General features: G+C 41.2%; 1 long non-coding RNA gene across 1 annotated transcript; it reads left to right on the forward strand.

Annotated features, from left to right (window-relative positions):
- Positions 1-11,935: 11,935 nt before the first annotated feature.
- Positions 11,936-17,571, forward strand: LOC149919121 (uncharacterized). The gene is made up of 3 exons (XR_016464782.1): positions 11,936-12,044; positions 14,697-14,810; positions 16,134-17,571. It is a non-coding gene; the product is annotated as an uncharacterized LOC149919121 (long non-coding RNA).
- The last annotated feature ends 1,772 nt before the right edge of the window (positions 17,572-19,343 follow it).

The following is a 19,343-nucleotide window of genomic DNA, read 5'->3' on the forward strand; positions in this document are numbered from 1 at the left end:
AGGGTCGAAATGCATTTCATATACAACTGGAATAAAGTTTTGTGTAAAGACCTTATAAAACCTCGTAAGAACTTTTTACTAGATCAGAGGCCTCCTATTTTCTTATTGAACTCAATGGGAATTTTGCTACTGACTTCAAAGAAAGTTGAAAGGAGTCACGAGGGCTTGATTTCCACTAATACATGTGTGCTTCTGCACACCAAATTTGCATCTGGAGGGGACTGTTTTAGTTATTCTTTGTTGCTGTAGTTGTTGGGGTTTTTTTGCTACTTGAGAGTTTCTGTAAGCACAAGATCTGGTACATGTAAATTGTCTGCACATATGAGCAGACAAAGTTTGTTTCTTTGGAGAAAAATCACCCATATACTACGCATTGCACACATGCTTTGAGAAAAAATGGATTCATTAAACTATCTCATCTAAGAGGCATCCTACTCCCAGGAGATCAAAATATTTCCTAAGCACATAGTGGCTGGTGAAGCAGATTCTGTTCTTATCTCTATCAACAGCATAAAACCAAATCAAATATAAATGAATCCTTTTCAGGTCTTTTCAGGAGCTATAAAATTGAAGGGTTCAGCTTCTGTTCTATAAACAGTAGTAGAACAGCACAGAGAACAGATTTAAGAATTCAAACAGTTGTCAGAATGGTTTAAAACTTACTTTGACTCACACCGCTTTTGAGTGCAGATTTGTCCATTCCTTTTCTGCAGCAGTTTGAAAATAATTAGTTTTATCAAATACACCAAATCTAACACTACATTAGATAAGAGGGCTTCTTACAGAGCAGTACGAGTTAAAACTTTGATGTTTCAGAAATAGGCATGAAGCTGTAGTCTGGGAGCACAATTTGAAAAATAGTGACTCACTATGAATAGGAGACTAGCCCTGCAAATGCCTACTAATTCTGTAGAAAATTGGTACATCCTAGAGATTCCTAGGGACCCAAGCAAAGTCAGACTGAGCTTATCTCCCTGTCATTAATGAGCTCATCTCCCTGTCTCTGTCTTCTTCACTGTTGATTGAGACCTTGCTGCTGAGAACTTTCCTTGAGGAACAATTTCCCAAACAACAGATCTTCATGCTAGGGATAACTCTTGCATTGCACGCTTCAATATTTATCATCCTATTCTTTCTAGTTATACGTTCTCTGTGAGTCTAGGTAATTTCACTATTTTCTGGATTTTTATGTACTCCAGATATCAGAAACCATTATCTTAACTTTCCTCAGTGATCCTGTTGCCAAGTGTTATGCATTTAATTCCTTCAACTTTCCCTTGAGGGATGATGTGAAAGAGCCCAGATGAAGAGTTGAGGCTGTATCTGCATCTCTGAGTAAGGGTAGAGCAGAAAGCAGAGAGATGAAAACCGCTCTGCATGCACTTTCCCTGATGCATGATTCTTTCTATGCTATGCGAAGGTTGGGAATGGAGCAGAAGATTGCTGAAGTGTCATAGAAGGTTAGTTTAAATTGGTGAGAATTCAGGGAGTTGTAAGATGTAGTAGGTAGGAGAAGACTGTAGGGAATAGCAAGTAAGGTGGTTTGGTGAATAGCATTTGGGTAGTCCCATAAGGTATCAACACCTGATTGCTGATGGAATAAAACCAGTTTTCTAAGCTGACTGATGTTTCTGTCTCCTTCTCGAAGAATATATACTTAGGAGTTCACACTCTGAAACTAAGCCAGCCAACTTTCCAGAATAGGTTTAATATCTTTTGTTGTATTTGAGGTCAGAGGGCTTTGCTGCAGCTGCAGCTCAGCCAAATAATCCGGACTTGCTGCAGAAGTTACTAGTCAGAGCTCTGATTTGTGTCAGGTGTAGGTTTAAACCAGATGTGACAGGGATACTTTCTGGTGTTGAAAGCTAAGGAAGGTGTCCCACACTTCCTGGGAGATTAGCCTTGGGCAGTCTATACCGAAGAAAGTAGCTTTAAAAGGCAGACAATAAAAAAGTGACACTGGGAACAGAGATATAATTCATCCAATAAACAGTAACATCCAATAGCATGGCTGCAGTGGTACCTAGTGTTGATTTCTTTATGCTTTCTGGAAGACTTGCTTTATGTTCAGGATTAGCTTTTTCAACATCCAGCGCTGATAAAGGCTTTTGAAAGGATGTAGGTAGCAAGCTGTGAGATAAAGGAACAGAGCAGTTAGCAGATCTCTTTTTGTTAAAGCTATCATAGCTGCCAAACCAGAGAAGGACTGGGGACAGGCGTAAGCCTGATTTGGAGATCCACATCTCTTAAAGGATGGAGTCTGAACCATGAAGGAATCCTTTTTGGTCAAGAGGATATAAGTAGATGGAAGGGATATCTGTGCATGTAAGTCACTGATACAAGCAGAGTGGAGCTGAGGGGGTGACAGCTGTGCTGGGCTTGCCTACCATTGTGATCTGCAACCCTCTGTGCAGAGTGAACAGGTAGGGCCTTGGTGCTGGTTTACACCACCCATTCTGACCCAGTAGGCAGATGTTCTAGCCATAGTGTTCCATACTGTTTAATCACAGGTTTATGCTCACAGGTCCTGATCGGATCTCATAGCTTCTCACTTTGCACTGACAGCAGTGTTTCAGTGTACAGTAGTCAGCAACTGAGAATATGCTGACAGACAGTTTAATTGTGATAATTAACAGCAATTTTCTCACCTTGATTAAGTCACATTCTTTTCTATTCTAAGCTGCTGAGGCCACTTGCCTTTCACTGAGGGTCCAGTACTGCACCCTGTTTCCCTAAGTGTCAACAAAAACAAGTGTGTGAAATACCTATGTGTTATCGTCTGCTCCTTGGAAACTCAAAATACTCTCTACAGATGCAAGAGTGCAGCACAGCTCTCTTCAATAAGCAAAACGACAACACATGTATTTAAATATCAGAGCCTGAATGGAGTCTGCTTCTTTTCCCACACCTCTGTAAAATCAAAGTTTGAAACCCTGTAGGAGCTCTTTTAAAATATCCTGGCTTCCTTGCTGCAGACCATATGTTGTTTCAAAAACCAGGGCTGCAAACTCAAATAATTGCATGACTTGCACTCTATCACTGCAGACTGTGCTCCACTGGCTTCAGCTGGCACGGTTTGGTAGCTGTTACAGATGCCACAAGTCATTGCTTTGAAGTTTGCACATTTAAAAAAAAAAAAAAAAAAAAAAGGAGGAGGGGAGAAAAGGGGGAAAAGAAACCTTTCAAAAGATTTGCCTGACTTTCTGCTACGAGTAAGTCGACATTTTGCAACATCTGTCATTGCCCTTGCCACTTTAGCTTCCTCCATCTGATCCTGCTCATGTTTTCCATGCTCACACTGGAGCAGCTGTGGGCTCCTGCCTTGAATGAGGTGCGGTGGGGAAGGCAGAGAAGCCCCGAGATACTGTCTTGCTCCTGGGGGCAAACTGTCATCACAATGCTTAGCAAAAGCCTGTCCCTGTGGAAGGGGCTGAGGTCCTCCTGAAGAGCCTATGGGGGCCCCAAATGTTGGATATTAGGATATTTAGATATCAGGAAAATTTTCTTCTCTGAAGGAGTGGTGAGGCAGTGGCACAGGCTGCCCAGGGAGGTTGTGGAGTCACCATCCCTGGAGGTTTTCAAGAACTGTGTGGATGTGTCACTGAGGTACATGCTTAGTGGCATGGTGGGGGTGGGCTGATGGTTGGATTAGGTGATCTTAGAGATCTTTTCCAACCTTAATGATTCTACGATTTTGTAAAAGCACCTCCTAGCAGTGACCCTTTCTGCTGCTCTGAGCAACGTGCTGTGGGTGGTTGTGTCCTGCAGCAAGGGGTCCTGCAGAAGTACCTGCCTCCTCTTCTTGCTGTTTGAAGGCCCAGAGCAGTGGGTCCGTGTCCTATTCAGGTGTTAGCATCAAATAAAATAAGTCTTCCCTGTGCTGTTTCTTTGGTTATCAATTTTCATCTTCCTAGCTGCAATCTGTATAAACTCATTCAGAAGTTAAATGACAGCACTCAGAGCAAAAAGTGCATCCTCAGTGGACTTGCAACCAGCTGGTTTTAGTTAGTTTTTGGAAATAAATATTGCCAGCAGAAGACAGCGGTGATACCAGTGATAAGATCGATTTTGACTTACAGTACTCCAACACTGAGGAACAGCACTGGGTGCCTTCACTTTGACAACTCCAGCTGGCTGTTCAGAGAACTCACAGCCACAAACCTGATGCCAGACCCCTTGGCACACTGCTCACAGGGCTCAGCACATAGTGCTCATGCCTGCAGAGGTGCCCTGACCATCCTCAGGGCTCTGGCTATGCTGAGCACTCGCTCCCTTCATTCAAGCTCTATGGAGAGTAATTCCACTCGGCTTGTTTTCAGGTCTGAATTTGGGGCTGGAATTCATCACCTTGAAGCTGCTTCCCCCAGTTCAGTGGTGTGCTCAATCGCAGGCATCTGTAAGCCTTGTAATCCATTTCACCCCGCTTGCCTTTCACGGAGAGGACGGGATGAGAAGCGGTCCCACTCCATAAAAGCATGCAACACTGCCTGTAATCCTTTTTAAAGGCCAGAGAAAGGTGTCCTTGAAACTATTAAGAGGAACTATGTGACGACTCCTTACAGTATTATTTAAAGTATATGCTTCAGCTTCCTTATTCATTTCCTACGTATCTTTGTTTTGCTTTGTTTTAATTTGGTAATAATATCCTGAGCACAGCACTCATCTGGTTTAGTCAAGGTGGTGCTACTGAGGGCTTTTTCCCCCCTTTATACTGTTGGTCTGTTTTATAGAACACGGGAAAAGGGTCAGGGCACAGATAATTAAAATGCCAGCACGTGAGCAGATTTTGTCCACATGTTCTTAAGATCTTCTTGTTCTCGGGTTTGCCATTTCTATGCACCAGGTGTTAAGATCAAGTTATGTTAAAGGAGTTTCATATTAAGGAAGTATATTTGATGTGGTATATTATTAAAGTCAATGTAGCTGGCAGCAGTGCTGTCATCCTACTGGGGTGAAATGGAAAAATTTGGCATAGAGCTGCACTTTGCAGTCTTTTACAGTGCGAAGCATTCAGGTTTTGGGAAAATGGTTGCACTTTGGCAGACACTGTGTTCTCTTTCTCCTGCTGTCATGAACTGAGAGGGTTTCTAAACCTTTGCCACTTGAAATCCCATTAAGATGAAACTTGCCCCAAACTGTTGCTTTTCTTAATATGCTGTTCATTAATTCCTTATCCTCTGTTGTGCTAATAAAAAGTGGCAAAAAAAAAAAATAAAAGGAGGGGGGAGGAGAGGAGAGGAGAGGAGAGGAGAGGAGAGGAGAGGAGAGGAGAGGAGAGGAGAGGAGAGGAGAGGAGAGGAGAGGAGAGGAGAGGAGAGGAGAGGAGAGGAGAGGAGAGGAGAGGAGAGGAGAGGAGAGGAGAGGAGAGGAGAGGAGAGGAGAGGAGAGGAGAGGAGAGGAGAAGAGGGGAGGGGAGAGAGGAAAGAAAAGAGAAAAAAAAAAGGGAAGGGAAGGGAAGGGAAGGGAAGGGAAGGGAAGGGAAGGGAAGGGAAGGGAAGGGAAGGGAAGGGAAGGGAAGGGAAGGGAAGGGAAGGGAAGGGAAGGGAAGGGAAGGGAAGGGAAGGGAAGGGAAGGGAAGGGAAGGGAAGGGAAGGGAAGGGAAGGGAAGGGAAGGGAAGGGAAGGGAAGGGAAGGGAAGGGAAGGACATTTAAAAAACTGCTAAATGACAGAATTCTAACCAGTGGTAATTTACAAACTTTGCAAAATTTTAGCTACACTGAAATACATATTTTACTTCAATAATTAACATTGTTAATGAAAAATATTGTGAAACCTTGAGATATTGATGTTTGTGAAAATTAATTGGAATCAGGTTGTATTTTTCATAAAAGATGTGTTTGTCTCTCATAGTACTTGCAAAGAGTTCAGATTTAAGTTTCCAATTATCCAGGATGCCATAATTAATTAGGAATCAATACAAGAGCCAACATGAATGGAAAAGCAGTTAGTGGTAGAAAGGTGTGTTTTTCTCACATAAAACCCTTGAGCAGAAGCCACCTTTGCTCTCACTCTGCCCTTTTCAGTTATCAGAATTCCTGGAGTGGAGATCAAAGTGCCACACAGAAGTGATGCTCTGGGCAACCAGAGCTAGGGGCTCAGCTGTGGCAGTGTTGCTGTCTTTCCTGTACCTTTCAGAACACCTTTGAGTGCAGAATCCAGGCAGAGTAGGAAGGGATGAGGATGGAAAAATGTAGACATCGAGTGAAATGAGAATGTACCACACATGCCTGAATATATCGTGCCTAGCTCACGTCACTTTGTACAATGCAGGATTTAACCAAGAAGGGAAACATGAAGTGAGAGGCCACCATTTGATAAAGACTGGAGTCTGTGCATATACACTGGCTTTATTTATATTCTTTGCAGAAATCCACAACTGGTTGCCGAGTCATTCCTTTATAGCCAACAGCAATCTTGCATTTCTAGGTTTTCATTCATCTTTATTCCCCCAGTGTATAAACGTGATCAGACAGATTACTTTTTATAAGCATCCCTAACTTTCCCAGAGTTGCAAAGCTTAGGTGTCTGCTCAGATGGAGCATGCAGAAGTATGCAATTAATTAGGGATGAATCTTACTTAAGATCATCTTGCTAAGGGCTCTGACTCCTTTTTGTGCATCTCTTTGCGTACCGGCAAGCATCGTGTGCAACACGTGGCAGCCCTTGCTCACTGTAACTCTGCTATGCTGTAACGGCTGTTCACGAGGGTGGATAGTGATAGGACAAGGGGGAATGGTTGTAAATTGAGACAGGGGAGGTTTGGGTTAGATATTAGGAGGAAGTTTTTCACACAGAGGGTGGTGACACACTGGAACAGGTTGTCCAAGGAGGTTGTGGATGCCCCATCCCTGGAGGCATTCAAGGCCAGGCTGGATGTGGCTCTGGGCAGCCTGGTCTGCTGGTTGGTGGCCCTGCACATAGCAGGGGGTTGAAACTAGATGGTCATTGTAGTCCTTTTCAACTCAGACCATTCTATGATATGATTCTATGATTATCATTTTTCCAAGTTCTGCTCCTTCCAGCCTTCTGGTTGCTCCTCTGACACACTTTGCAAGGTGCCACCCATGTGGTTGGGTGACACCGATATCAGTGCTCAGAGCTACAACCTGAAGATGAGAAACCTTCTGTTTCTTCCTCAAGCAACTCTGAAATCATTTTCTCTCAGGGCTGAAGGTGCACAACCATCTGCTCAGAAATGGAAAACCTGAATATTTTTAACATCAACTGAGAGTTAATTCTTCAAATACACCTCTGGAAAATCATGCTGAGAACAGGACAAGCTCAGTTCTCAAAAATGGGTCTTGAGAGCTGAGAAGGGCCAACATTTCAGCAAAGTTAAATTCCCTTTCCTTTGAAAAAGAGCTCAAAGAGCCTTAATATAACAGAAAATTAGGTGTAGGTCTGTCCCTCTTTGCTTTTTTTTTCTTTTTTTTTCTTCTCTCTTTTTCAAAGAGCCATGTCCCCCTCTGTGCTGACACCAAATTGTTTTGTTACCAACATCGTGAAAGTTAACAAAAAGCGAAAACCTGTAATTTCACCTGAGCTGAAATAACACTACAGCAGTTACGTCTGTCATAGCTGAGACTGAAAAAAAAAGTCCAGTTACATATCTATCCATTTTTATATCTAAATATAATGTTCTTAATCTCATATAATTTTTGCTTGGCTGAAACATTGTATTTGCACTCATTTGAGAAAAGCGTTAATGGTTTTATCAGTCATGAGTAATGTAGTCACTTCCACTTCATACCAATATCCACACAGTCTTGCCTTCATATTCTGTTTACATATATAACTTGTTATTATTTTATGGAAGTATATACATACATATTTATGCACACACACACAGACACATAAACTGATAAGGAAAAGTATTTCAGTATTCGGCTTTCAAAGAATTATGAAGTTAGAACAGAGTGAAAGGTTCACAATGAAACTTAAAACTTTACTGGCTATAAGATTTCATTACTAACACAAAACTCAGTTCAATACTCTACTCAGGCCAGGTCAATTTATTTTTAGCAGGGAGGATGGTATGTAGTTAAAATTAAGGTTAAGGTTTGATTTTCACTGCAAATGGTTTGCGCTACTCTACAGAGTAAATCCTCAGGGAAAAAAAAATATATAAATATATATATATATATAAAGAATTAAAGAATAACATCTGCTGATTGTAAAGAATGTAAGCTTGCTAGATTCCATGCAATTACTTCTGATTTGCCTTGAGTTGCTATGTATCACAGAATCACAGAATCACAGAATGGCCAGGGTTGGAAGGGACCTCAAGGATCATGAATTTTCAACTAACCTCCTCATTTAATGCTAGACCAGGCTGCCCAGGGCCCCATCCAATCTGGCCTTGAACACCTCCAGGAACGGGGCATCCACAACCTCTCTGGGCAGCCTGTTCCAGCACTTCACCACTCTCTCTGTAAAGAATTTCTCCCTGACATCCAACCTAAATCTTCCCTCCCTCAACCTAAAACCATTTCCCCTCGTCTTGCAGTTATCTACCCTTTCAAAGAGTTGATTCCCCTCCTGTTTGTAGGCTCCCTTTAGGTACTGAAAGACTGCAATGAGGTCACCCCGCAGCCTTCTTTTCTCCAAGCTGAACAAGCCCAGCTCCTTCAGCCTGTCCTCATAGGGGAGGTGCTCCAGTCCCCTGATCATCTTCGTGGCCCTCCTCTGGACCCTCTCCAACAGCTCCCTGTCTTTTTTGTACTGTATTCCAGATGGGGCCTCACAAGAGCAGAGTAGAGGGGAACTACCACTTCCCTGTCCCTGCTGGCCACCCCTCTTTTGATGGAGCCCACGATACCATTTGCCTTCCGAGATGCAAGGGCACACTGCTGGCTCATGTTAAGTTTTTCATCTATCGAGACCCCCAGGTCCTTCTCCACAGGGCTGCTCTCAAGGACCGCTCCTTCCAGTCCATATGGATGCCTGGGATTCCTCCAGCCCAAGTGCAAAGCTCTGCACTTTGCCGTGTTGAACCTCATCAGGTTTACGCGGGCCCACCTTTCTAGCCTCTCGAGGTCCCTCTGAATGGCATCTCTTCCTTCAACCGTGTCAACCACACCACTCAGCTTGGTGTCGTCAGCAAACTTGCTGAGGGTGCACTCAATTCCGTCATCAATGTCATTAATAAAGATGTTAAAGAGCACTGGTCCCAAGACAGACCCCTGGGGGACGCTGCTCATTACCGGCCTCCACCTGGACATAGAGCCATTGATGACCACCCTCTATCTGCGGCCTTTCAACCAGTTTCTTATCCATCGAGTGGTCCACCCATCAAATCCACATCCCTCCAATTTAAAGATAAGGATGCGGTGGGGGACCATGTCAAAGGCCTTGCTCAAGTCCAGGTAAATGACATTGGTCGCCTTCCCCTTGTCCACCGATGCCGTCACTCCATCATAGAGGGCTACCAGATTGGTCAAGCATGACCTTCCCCTCGTGAAGCCATGCTGGCTGTCAGGGATCACACGCCCATTCCTCATGTGATCAAGCATGTCATCCAGGATGATCTGTTCCATGATCTTCCCAGGCACAGAGGTGAGACTCACTGGCCTGTAGTTCCTGGGGTCCTCCTTGCTCCCCTTCTTGTAAATGGGAGTGACGTGACCCTTCCTTCAGTCATCCGGGACCTCACCTGACAGCCATGACTTTTCAAATATGATGGAGAGTGGGTCGGCAACCACCTCAGCCAGCTCCTTCAGAACCCTTGGATGCACGCCATCCGGCCCCATAGACTTGTACACATTCAGTCTCATGTATATGGAAGGGATCTATGAGTTTGCTCCTTCATTTTGTTTCTTCCACTGCACAATACTTTTTCTAACACTGCAGGGAAGAGGTGAGTGTGAGCTAGCTCTTAAATGCAGTCACAATGTACAGCTAACTTAATTTAACAGACAACCAACACACTTTTGAACAACAATCAACTAAGGAGCAACAAAGTCATTTCTAAGCTTTATTTGTAAGTAGAACCTACTTTCAAGACTTGTAAAAGCATCAGGTAGTTATAAACACAGCAGATCAGGCTGTCCAGAGAAGCTGTGGATGCCCCATCCCTGGAGGCACTCAAGGCCAGGTTGGATGGAGCTCTGGGCAGACTGAGCATATGGGGACACCCTGCTCATGGCAGGGGGTTGGAACTGGGTGGGCTTTAAGGTCCCTTCCAACTCAAGCCATTCTGTGATTCCATGATTCTATGATTCTAGGTCATTGAAAGGCAAAAACTGAGGAGAAGCAGGTATCTTTTCCCCTGTTGATTACTCAGCACTTTTGACCAAATAATTTATTGTTATGAAAAGAAATATATAGAGCTAATAAAAGTTGATGACTTTGCTGAAAGACATATGTGAAAACTGAGAAGGGAAAGTGTGTCAGTATCTGTCATGCAGTAAGGTCTCAAAACGTTCATAATCAGGAATTAGGTTGTTGCATCTCTGAAGCTGTTACATGGCATGGCCCAATGACATGTTCCTCATAAAGATTTTGGAAAATAAAATATGTGCACTGAAATTTTACACCTGCCACCAGTTCCCTCCCCAATGTGCAGGGAAAACAACGCTTTGTGAGCAGAGACATTTTAAGGTCCTTTTATAGAAAGACCATCATGCCCTGTATTGTACTAATATTTTCTTAATCTGAGCAGATGTTTAAACAAAGTTATAAGACTGCAGCATTTGTGGCTGCTGGGAATTGCAGTTTACATCCCTGTTCCAAGGCAGAATCATGGAAAGTTGCCACAAGGAATTATTCCTCTGAGAAAATGAAGCGTAGGTTTGGAGGTGACAGGCTCCCCATGAGGAGAAACAAGGAACCCCTGGAGAAGTTCTTTTCTTTGGCACTCAGCTTTATACAAGTCAGAAGCCCCCCTGGATCTTCTGCAATTTTTCCAATGGGTGGGAAACGCAGTTAAAATTTAGGAAAAGCAATTTCTGACTGCCAAAACTGCAGTGTCTGACAGTTTTGCATCCAAGCAGAACTGATGAAAATCCAAATATTTGCGGATTTTGCTTCAGATGCAAATATTTTGTATAGCTCGAATCCCAAGTCAAAGTCCCAAAGGATTTTTGATTAAAACTCCTGATATTCATACTTCAGTGTTTCCCTCATTTCAAATAATATCAATCTGAATCTTTCTTAATAACTTTCTGAGTGGATATACATGTCAAAAATGTTTTAGCCTTGTACATGTTTATAAAGCAATTTATGTTTTTTCAAAGCCAGCTTCGTGAGGATTTTTACGCGGGGTGTGTTTTATGGCTAAAATAACAAGCAGAAAAGATGATTATTTGCCAGGAGGTATCATTCAGACAACCAAACCGCACACTTACTGGTCATGGGTCAATTGTGCTATCGATTGCCTTCCACAAAATCAAATTCTGGAGCAAAAAATGTCACTGCTTAAAACAATGGTCAAGCTTGTTGTGATACCATTTGGAAAGGCACTGCCAAGGCCAAATATGTACTGCTGTCTTCTGTCAGCCAAGCAGACAGGGCAGAATGTTTTGCTGTAAACAGAACTGTGTGTGAATTGGCCTCAATTTTTCTTTCATATCTCTGTATTTTGTTTGATATATTCAATGACTCCAGATGCAAGCCTTCTTACCAGTTCTTGTAAGCACACAGATGAGGTAGATGACTGAGCTGTTTTGTCCTAGTCAAAATCTTTCAGCAAGCTTTTCTCATCAGTGCCAGCTATAGAAACTGAGCTGCCACGTGATGGGAACCAAAACTCTGACATGACTAATAACTGATTAAGAGGTAGGACAGAGAAGATTAGGAACAAAAGGTGGTGGGAAGTCACGAGTGAAATCCTGCAGGATCTGAGTTCTGGCCTGAGATGTTCAATGTGTTCATAAGTGATATGAAACAAGGAATGAATTATGAGGTAACAAGGTGCACTGATGATAGTAAGCTATTTAGGGTGGTAAGGATAAGGGCCTTTTCATGGTTGAAGAAGGGTCTGACCAGATTAAGAAAGTGAGGAAAAGACAAGATTAAATAACTGTGTGAATGAAAGATACTTGAGGTAGGTAAACATGCAAATATATACAAAAGAAAGAAATGATTTCATTTTGACCTATTCAGTGGTGAGCTCTCAGGTCTGCCATCACTGCCTTTTTAAAATGAGATCTCATTGTCACAAAACACAGTTCCATGAGGATAATACCCCAAAATACAGTAACAATGAAGAAAACAAATCAGATTCTGGGCACTGGTGGGCAAGAAGTCCACATGATTATAACGCCATACAGCCCATAGTGACCCAGTCAAGCCTGAGCAATGTAGGCAGTTTTGTCCTCTGTCTCTGCAGGACTTTAACAGAGCTGGAATAAGGTCTAGTGAAGAGCAGAAAGAACTATTAAGGTAGGGTTCAGCTTTTGTGAGGAGTGTGGATTGAGCAGAGCAGCAGACAACTGATGAGGTACAGATCTGCTCTGTAAAATCATGCTTGCCCTACAAATAGCAAATAAGAAATAGATACCCATTGTCTCTTCCAAAGCAGAGCCATCAAAACAGAATGAGACCTTATATGAAACTAATGGATGAAATGTCAAGGAAACAAAGGAGTTTTTTCCTCCATAAATCATTGGTAAACTATAGAAAACCCCATGACTGGGTAATTTGGATGATAAAAGTTACTGACTGGACAAAGAAATTAAATAAATCCTACTGAAGGCATGAAAACACTCAGAGGAAAAAGAAACACAGAAAAAAAACCTCAAAAGACTTAATATTCAAATACTTCTCAAGCTGCAAATAACTTGGGACTGAGGTTGCCTTTTGGGTAGCTATCACTGCAGGCTGTTTCTGTTCTTCTTGCCTGCCTTACACATCTGCTACTGATACGCTGGAGATAGGATGCTCAACTGGATGAATTTCCAGTGTGAGCCACTAGAATTACACTTATATTCTTGTATTCACTTCTCATGATGTGAGTTTTTTTGGTTACATCCCTGTGGACAAGTAAACACTTTAGTAGGAAAAGAGAAAAATTGTTGTCTTACATACCCGCTCCCCCTCAAAAAAAACTTCCCCTCAAAAAAAAAAAAAAAACCCAAATATTCTGATTATCTGAATAACTATTTACAATAAAAAATAGCTTGATGGTTAAAATTGCATTTCAATTTCACATAGAAAAATGAAGTCAACTACTGTAAATCAGTCTTTCTCTGCTCAATAAACCCACTGTAGTATTTCTGTTCTGATCACTCCTGTGCCTTTAATTTTGCCCTAGGATAAGGCCCAAGAATACTTCCATGGGTCACTGTAAAAACTTTTGTTTCTTTCCTTTTGCTTTTTTTTTTAAACTAAAATAAAAATGTCTTGTATGTCAGACTACTTTGAGATGCACTGTTTAATCACATCACAGAAAGCTGCAGCGAGGAATTAGTTAGGCAATTTTCCTTATCGAATCTCTACAAGCCTCTCCCCTGTATGAAAGGAACTTGACCTGGCAGTCACAGAGCACAGAGAGATGACTCAGTCCTGGAGAGTGCACAATAAACAGGAACAGCAGCACTGCTGTCAATCCTGACAAAAATAAGAAATTCAGAGTTGTTGAAATGATATGGACACTGTTGTTGCAGATGAGATAACAACTCCACCAACCAGAAAGAAGAGCAGTGAGAGCAACCGTTGCTAAACACAAGTATTTTTGACAGGCTGTGATGATAAGGAGTTCTCAGCTGGCAGGCAGACAAAATGTATCCCTGCAGAATGTCTTGGAATCAAGGGAGCCAAAGTGCTTGCAAAACAACAGTGTGATGCGAAATAAGAGAGAAAGACAGAATTCACATGGCATAAACTATAGAAGATGCAAATTTTAAAAAAGAACATTACTTTATGTCACTGTGAAAAGTTGAACTTTTCCCAATCAAATTTGTCTGCTGCAGCAGAACATGTTCCTGGCATATCCGATGTTTCATTTATGTGACTGTGCTGCCACTCACAGAAGAACTCTCAGCAATTGTTAAGAAAGCCTGGACTTTGAAGCTTCACTCCACTAGTTTAATTTCACTGTCATCAATGGGAGACGTTTGCATGTAGTATTTTTTCAGCTGCAAATGCCTTTTATTGCAGTTGAACATAATCCAATACCATTTTCTTTCAGATGTTGATTGAAGAAAAAAATTATGATATTCAGCTTTTTCCTTCTGCATTAAAATGAGACAATAATTTGAAGGTCTTGATATTTTTCAATATAAGAAAGAGTGAGAAGGAAAAGCAAAAAATACCACTAACAGGGTCACTTGATTACAGTCCACAGGGAATGTAATTCTAGTAAGGTATAATGGAAAACTCAAATAAAATGAGCTGAAAGACAAAAGCCTAGAACTGACCACTGAAATAATCAATGTGATAACGGTTATCTTCCAGAAAATTGTAAAGCAAGAGTAAGTATTTCTCTCAGACACACATTTGATTCCTCCTTGAGCTTGAAGGAGGAATTCAGTCAGGAAAGTCCTATATCACTGAGGGCCTGAAAAGCATGGTTATCCTTTTACAGCCAGAGGAAAGTAGAACCCTGAAGCAAGTCACAGTGATCAGGAATTGGCATTCAGCCTGGAAGAATCTGCTCTTAAATTGGCTTTCTGGGAAGAGGCCATCTTGAGCCACCCTTTGGGCTCTCAGGCAACGCAGACTTTCAAAAACCATTACTTTATCTCCTTTTTTTCAGGCATCACAAGGACAACCTTCTGGACACCTGGATATCAGCTTGATCAAATTGACATGAAGGACTCCCTGAAATCATAGGAAGTTGGAGTCCAGATCCTCTTTCTTGGAGAAAACAGTATGTAATGTAATAGGCATTCAATGATAATGATTCCAAATTCTGCATTGCAAGGCCAAGTGTGGGACATAAATGACTTATATATGCTCTTAAATTGTTTTTGTTTGTGAATTTGTGGAGGTATGGAGGACTGTTCTGGTGCAGAAGAATCTGTGATTAAGATAAACCTACACAATTACTTTTAGATATCTCTTTGCCTTGTATCTCTTCTTCATCTTTTCTTCTTTTATTAAAAAGAAAGGGAGAAAGAAAAAAGGAAGGAAGGAAAGAAAGGAAGGAAATAAGGAAGGAAGGGAGGAAAGAGAAAAAAAAGAAAGAGAAAAAAGAAAGATGTAAAAAAAGAAAAAGAAAGAAGGAAAGAACAGAATGTATTGCAAAATTCTTGCTTTTAAAAACTAAACATTTACAGAAATTACATCTGAAGAGGCCACTGGGAGATGCCACTGAGCTCTTCTAACGTGACAATAGCTGTTTGATCTTCAGCATTTATCAGCAGTTCAGTTGAATCCTCCGTAATTCTGAAGATCAGTTCACTCTTCCACTTCCCATGCAAAAAATAAGCACAAAAAATTCCGTTCAGAAGAAGGATATGATGCTGGCTTCCTAGCATCACAGCAATGTGCTAGCTTCAGCAGGGCTCAGGCCACTGTGCTTAAAGCATGTTGACATTTGCTGGTGCCTCTGCGTGAACAACTGGTGTGATCTGTAATCTGCTCTGTGGGCAGGTGAATGGCAGGCGAATGCAGGCTGTGCACTTAGCTGGTGGACGCCTGTCCTTGCAATCTGAATCCCTGGCTGATGTAAGAGAGACAGTGTATTACCATTTCTGCTGCCTTGGCTTCTGATACCACCACCTTCTCAGTTATTTTTAGTTGGGACTGAGAGGGAAGTGTCACAGTGGGTTACCCAGCAGGTTTGCTTATAGTTTGCCACCAGACTATTTCTTGGGGCTTGTTATGCTCAATATTATGTGCTAATTGCTATATTACAAAAGAAGGAAGGAAGGAAGGAAGGAAGGAAGGAAGGAAGGAAGGAAGGAAGGAAGGAAGGAAGGAAGGAAGGAAGGAAGGAAGGAAGGAAGGAAGGAAGGAAGGAAGGAAGGAAGGAAGGAAGGAAGGAAGGAAGGAAGGAAGGAAAGAAGGAAGGAAGGAAGGAAGGAAGGAAGGAAGGAAGGAAGGGGAGAAGGAGGAAGCTAGAAGAAACATCACTAAATGTAACTTTTCAGATCTAGGTTCTGGTTCTCTGTATTGTAATACTAATATATAAGCAATTCCATTTCACAGTCAGTATGTATGACTAGATAATGTATTCATTCCTTTTCAGCAACTTTATGCATGTAGTTGCCTTCCTTGGCCAGAAGTCTTCATGTGTGGAAATCAAAGAAAGGCAGGAAAAACAGAAACAAGTATGATATGGTCCACCCCCACCTTCATCACTTCTGATTTCTTTTGCAATCGTCAAGAAGAAGAGGAGACTTTGAGTTACATTCCTGAACATTTTCAAAATGTTGAATTCACTGAATCTGGATTGTGTTTGGGGATTCTAAATGTGTCATAATGTGTCTGAATTTCACAAATGTTGGCTTAGTTTCAGAGACTCGGAACATGAAATACAAAACTATGCCTAGCTGTATTAGCAACAAGTTTCTAAGGACATATTGAGAGTCCACAGCAAGATGAGCTTGGAAGGGAATCATTATTTCCTCTTTTCTGGTGCTGAAATGGATGAAGTCTTTGAGAGTAGGAAGCTTGCTATTGACATCTATTGCTGAAGAGAGAGAAAAGCAGCTCAGCCTGGCCTGAGATGATCACATATGAGAAGATGGCTAGGGTTGGAAGCTGTTTGTGAGTATCTGCTGGTGAACAATGGGAAATAGCTAAAACAGACTAAACTATTTTTCATCTCTTTTTTTTTTTTTTTTTTTTTTTTTTTTTTTTTTGGCCTTCTGTGCAAAAAGCGCTTCTGGGTAAGAATTCATTCTGACAGTTTGTTTCAATTCATAAGAATCAAACTTGAAGATCAGACCATAAAAAATCTATTTACAGTTAGCTTTTAGCTTTATGGATATAATGTTGTGTTCTGTACACCATTTTTATTCTCCTAAGATCATCACCTCTTATTCTGAAATATTATACCATATAGTAGCACTATCTTTTCCCACCAGAAATTCAAATCATGTAAGAACTAGCATTGTGATTTCTCAGCACTTACAGTGTTGTCATGTAATAGTTATATATATACATAAATCATGGCTGTCATTGTGTGAAAACACACACAGGAAGGAAGGAAGGAAGGAAGGAAGGAAGGAAGGAAGGAAGGAAGGAAGGAAGGAAGGAAGGAAGGAAAGAAGGGAGGGAGGGAGGGAGGGAGGGAGGAAGGGGAGAGAGAGGAAGGGAGGAAGGGAGGAAGCTAGAAGAAACATCACTAAATGTAACACTGAGTGACCAGGAGATCATTTTCACATGTAGTTAGATATTTGCTACAGCTCTCTCATTAATGTCAAAGTGTGGTTTTAGTTCATTTGCCAATTTTTCATCTTTTCAGGAAGAAACACAGACAGGAATTGCCCTCAGTTGCCCATTTGTAGTGAAACCATTTGTGCTATGTCATACAGTCCTTTAATACACATAAATATGATTTCATATGCATGCATGTTTTCAAAGAATATCGCAGCTCCATAGAGAAGGGAATCAATCTGAACATGCTTCCAAACACAGAGTGATCACAGTTTTGTTGGGTTTGACTGCAATTATTCTCAAGTAAATAAATTTGCCTCTACTTAAATCAGGTCTGAATTTTGCCCTATGTTTTCTTGGAAAGAACAAACAAATCCCAGCAACAACAGCAAAAACATGCCTGAATATATTTAGCAGCTATTTAAACCATTAACAATATAAGTTTTCTTGTGCATCAACAGGGATTTAAGCTTCCCGCAACAGCCCTCTGGGATGGATGGCAAAGCATCTGTGTTAGCTCAGCTGGCAGGTCCAGCACCTTTATGGAAAGTCATGCACCTTTCCTGATATACAATAGTTCTTGCCTGGCTTGGAAAAGTTGGAAGGGAGGAAGCAAGCTTCTCAGGTCAAATGAAGGAAGACTTTGGTTACTGCCCTTTAATTGTGTAGATCTAAGATGTCAAGGCAGTGCACTCTCACCTAAACTCAGAAGACCACCAACAGAGGCAAGGTAAGAGAAGCAGGGCATATGTGCAATTAGCGAGTCCACAGAGCAGACAGAAGCTCAGACTGTTCTCTGTTCTCTGCCTACCTCTATTTTTTTTTTCTTTTCTGTGTCTAATGCAGTTTCACTGTTTTTCCAAGGCTAAATAAAAAGGAGTAAGTAGCAATAGCACAACAGAAGCTCTCTCTTGAAGCTTGTATAGCAGGTTTTGTGAAGAATCAAATTTATACATACCTTGATGTGAAAACATTGGTAAACTTCATTCACCATCTTCACCGGGGCTCACAAATCAAGGACATTTAAGTACAAAACTATTTGGGTTCTGTAGGAACTAAAATAGAAATTTGATAAAAACATCATTATATTCTGCCCTACTGTGAAACCTTCAGACTTTCTTGAAGTTAAGAGAAACTATCTTCTCTGAGAGACAAACATATTCCTTTACAGGAACTCTGAGGAGTTTGCTGCAATATTGACAGAAGTTGACAATTTCCTTAGGTCCTACTGGTCCCCTTTGTGAACACCAGATGTTTTATGTACATGTTTCTATCTGTATGACATTGTAACTAGACAATGAAATAAGAAAAAAGAACTCGGGCCACCTATTGCTCTTGGATGCAGCACTGGAATTATAATGTTCTGTGTTTAATCCATTAGCAGAAGAAGATAACTGCCTCTTTATTAAAACCTAGCAATCTGTTTCATATTAATATAAACTCTGAGAAGAAGAGCATAAATCCTAAGTGAGCAGTGCTCCAAATGTGCATTAAAATAAAATGATAACTCTTCAGAGAAGTAGATTGTATTTATATATTTTGGATAAAATGCTTATATATTTTGGCAGGCCCACACATAGAATTTGCATGTTAATATGCTAGTATGGATACGCTCTTTTTAAGTAGCACACATAAGAACTTTTATTGTTTTCCTTCAAGTCCCCACTTCAACATCACTGACTGCAGGAGGATGGGGCCTTTAAAGCGCAACACTGTTGAGCTCCACAACTTCTAAAACTTACTAAGTACTAATCTGTGTAAAATTTCAAAACAGCTGAAACATTTAACAGCCACGGCGACAAGAATGGAGACCTAGGATGGGATAAGAAACAGTGACAGATTCAGATTTGGCTATCAGTTAAGTCTATAGATAATGAATTCACAGTATGTTTAATTGCCATTCATGCTACTGTCCAAGCAAAGAAAAAACATACTCTGAGACAGACAGAATTCTTCTAATGGCGTGTTTATGAGGTATCACTTCTTATATTTATTAATCCTTCTCATTAAAACTCTCAAGTTTTCTTCTTGGAGTCCATTTCCGAAGTTTCTATTTCTGAAGACAAAAGGATTCAAG

This window comes from Phasianus colchicus, chromosome 2, assembly GCF_987193195.1.
Source record: "Phasianus colchicus chromosome 2, bPhaCol1.hap1.1, whole genome shotgun sequence".
Lineage (NCBI taxonomy): Eukaryota > Metazoa > Chordata > Aves > Galliformes > Phasianidae > Phasianus > Phasianus colchicus.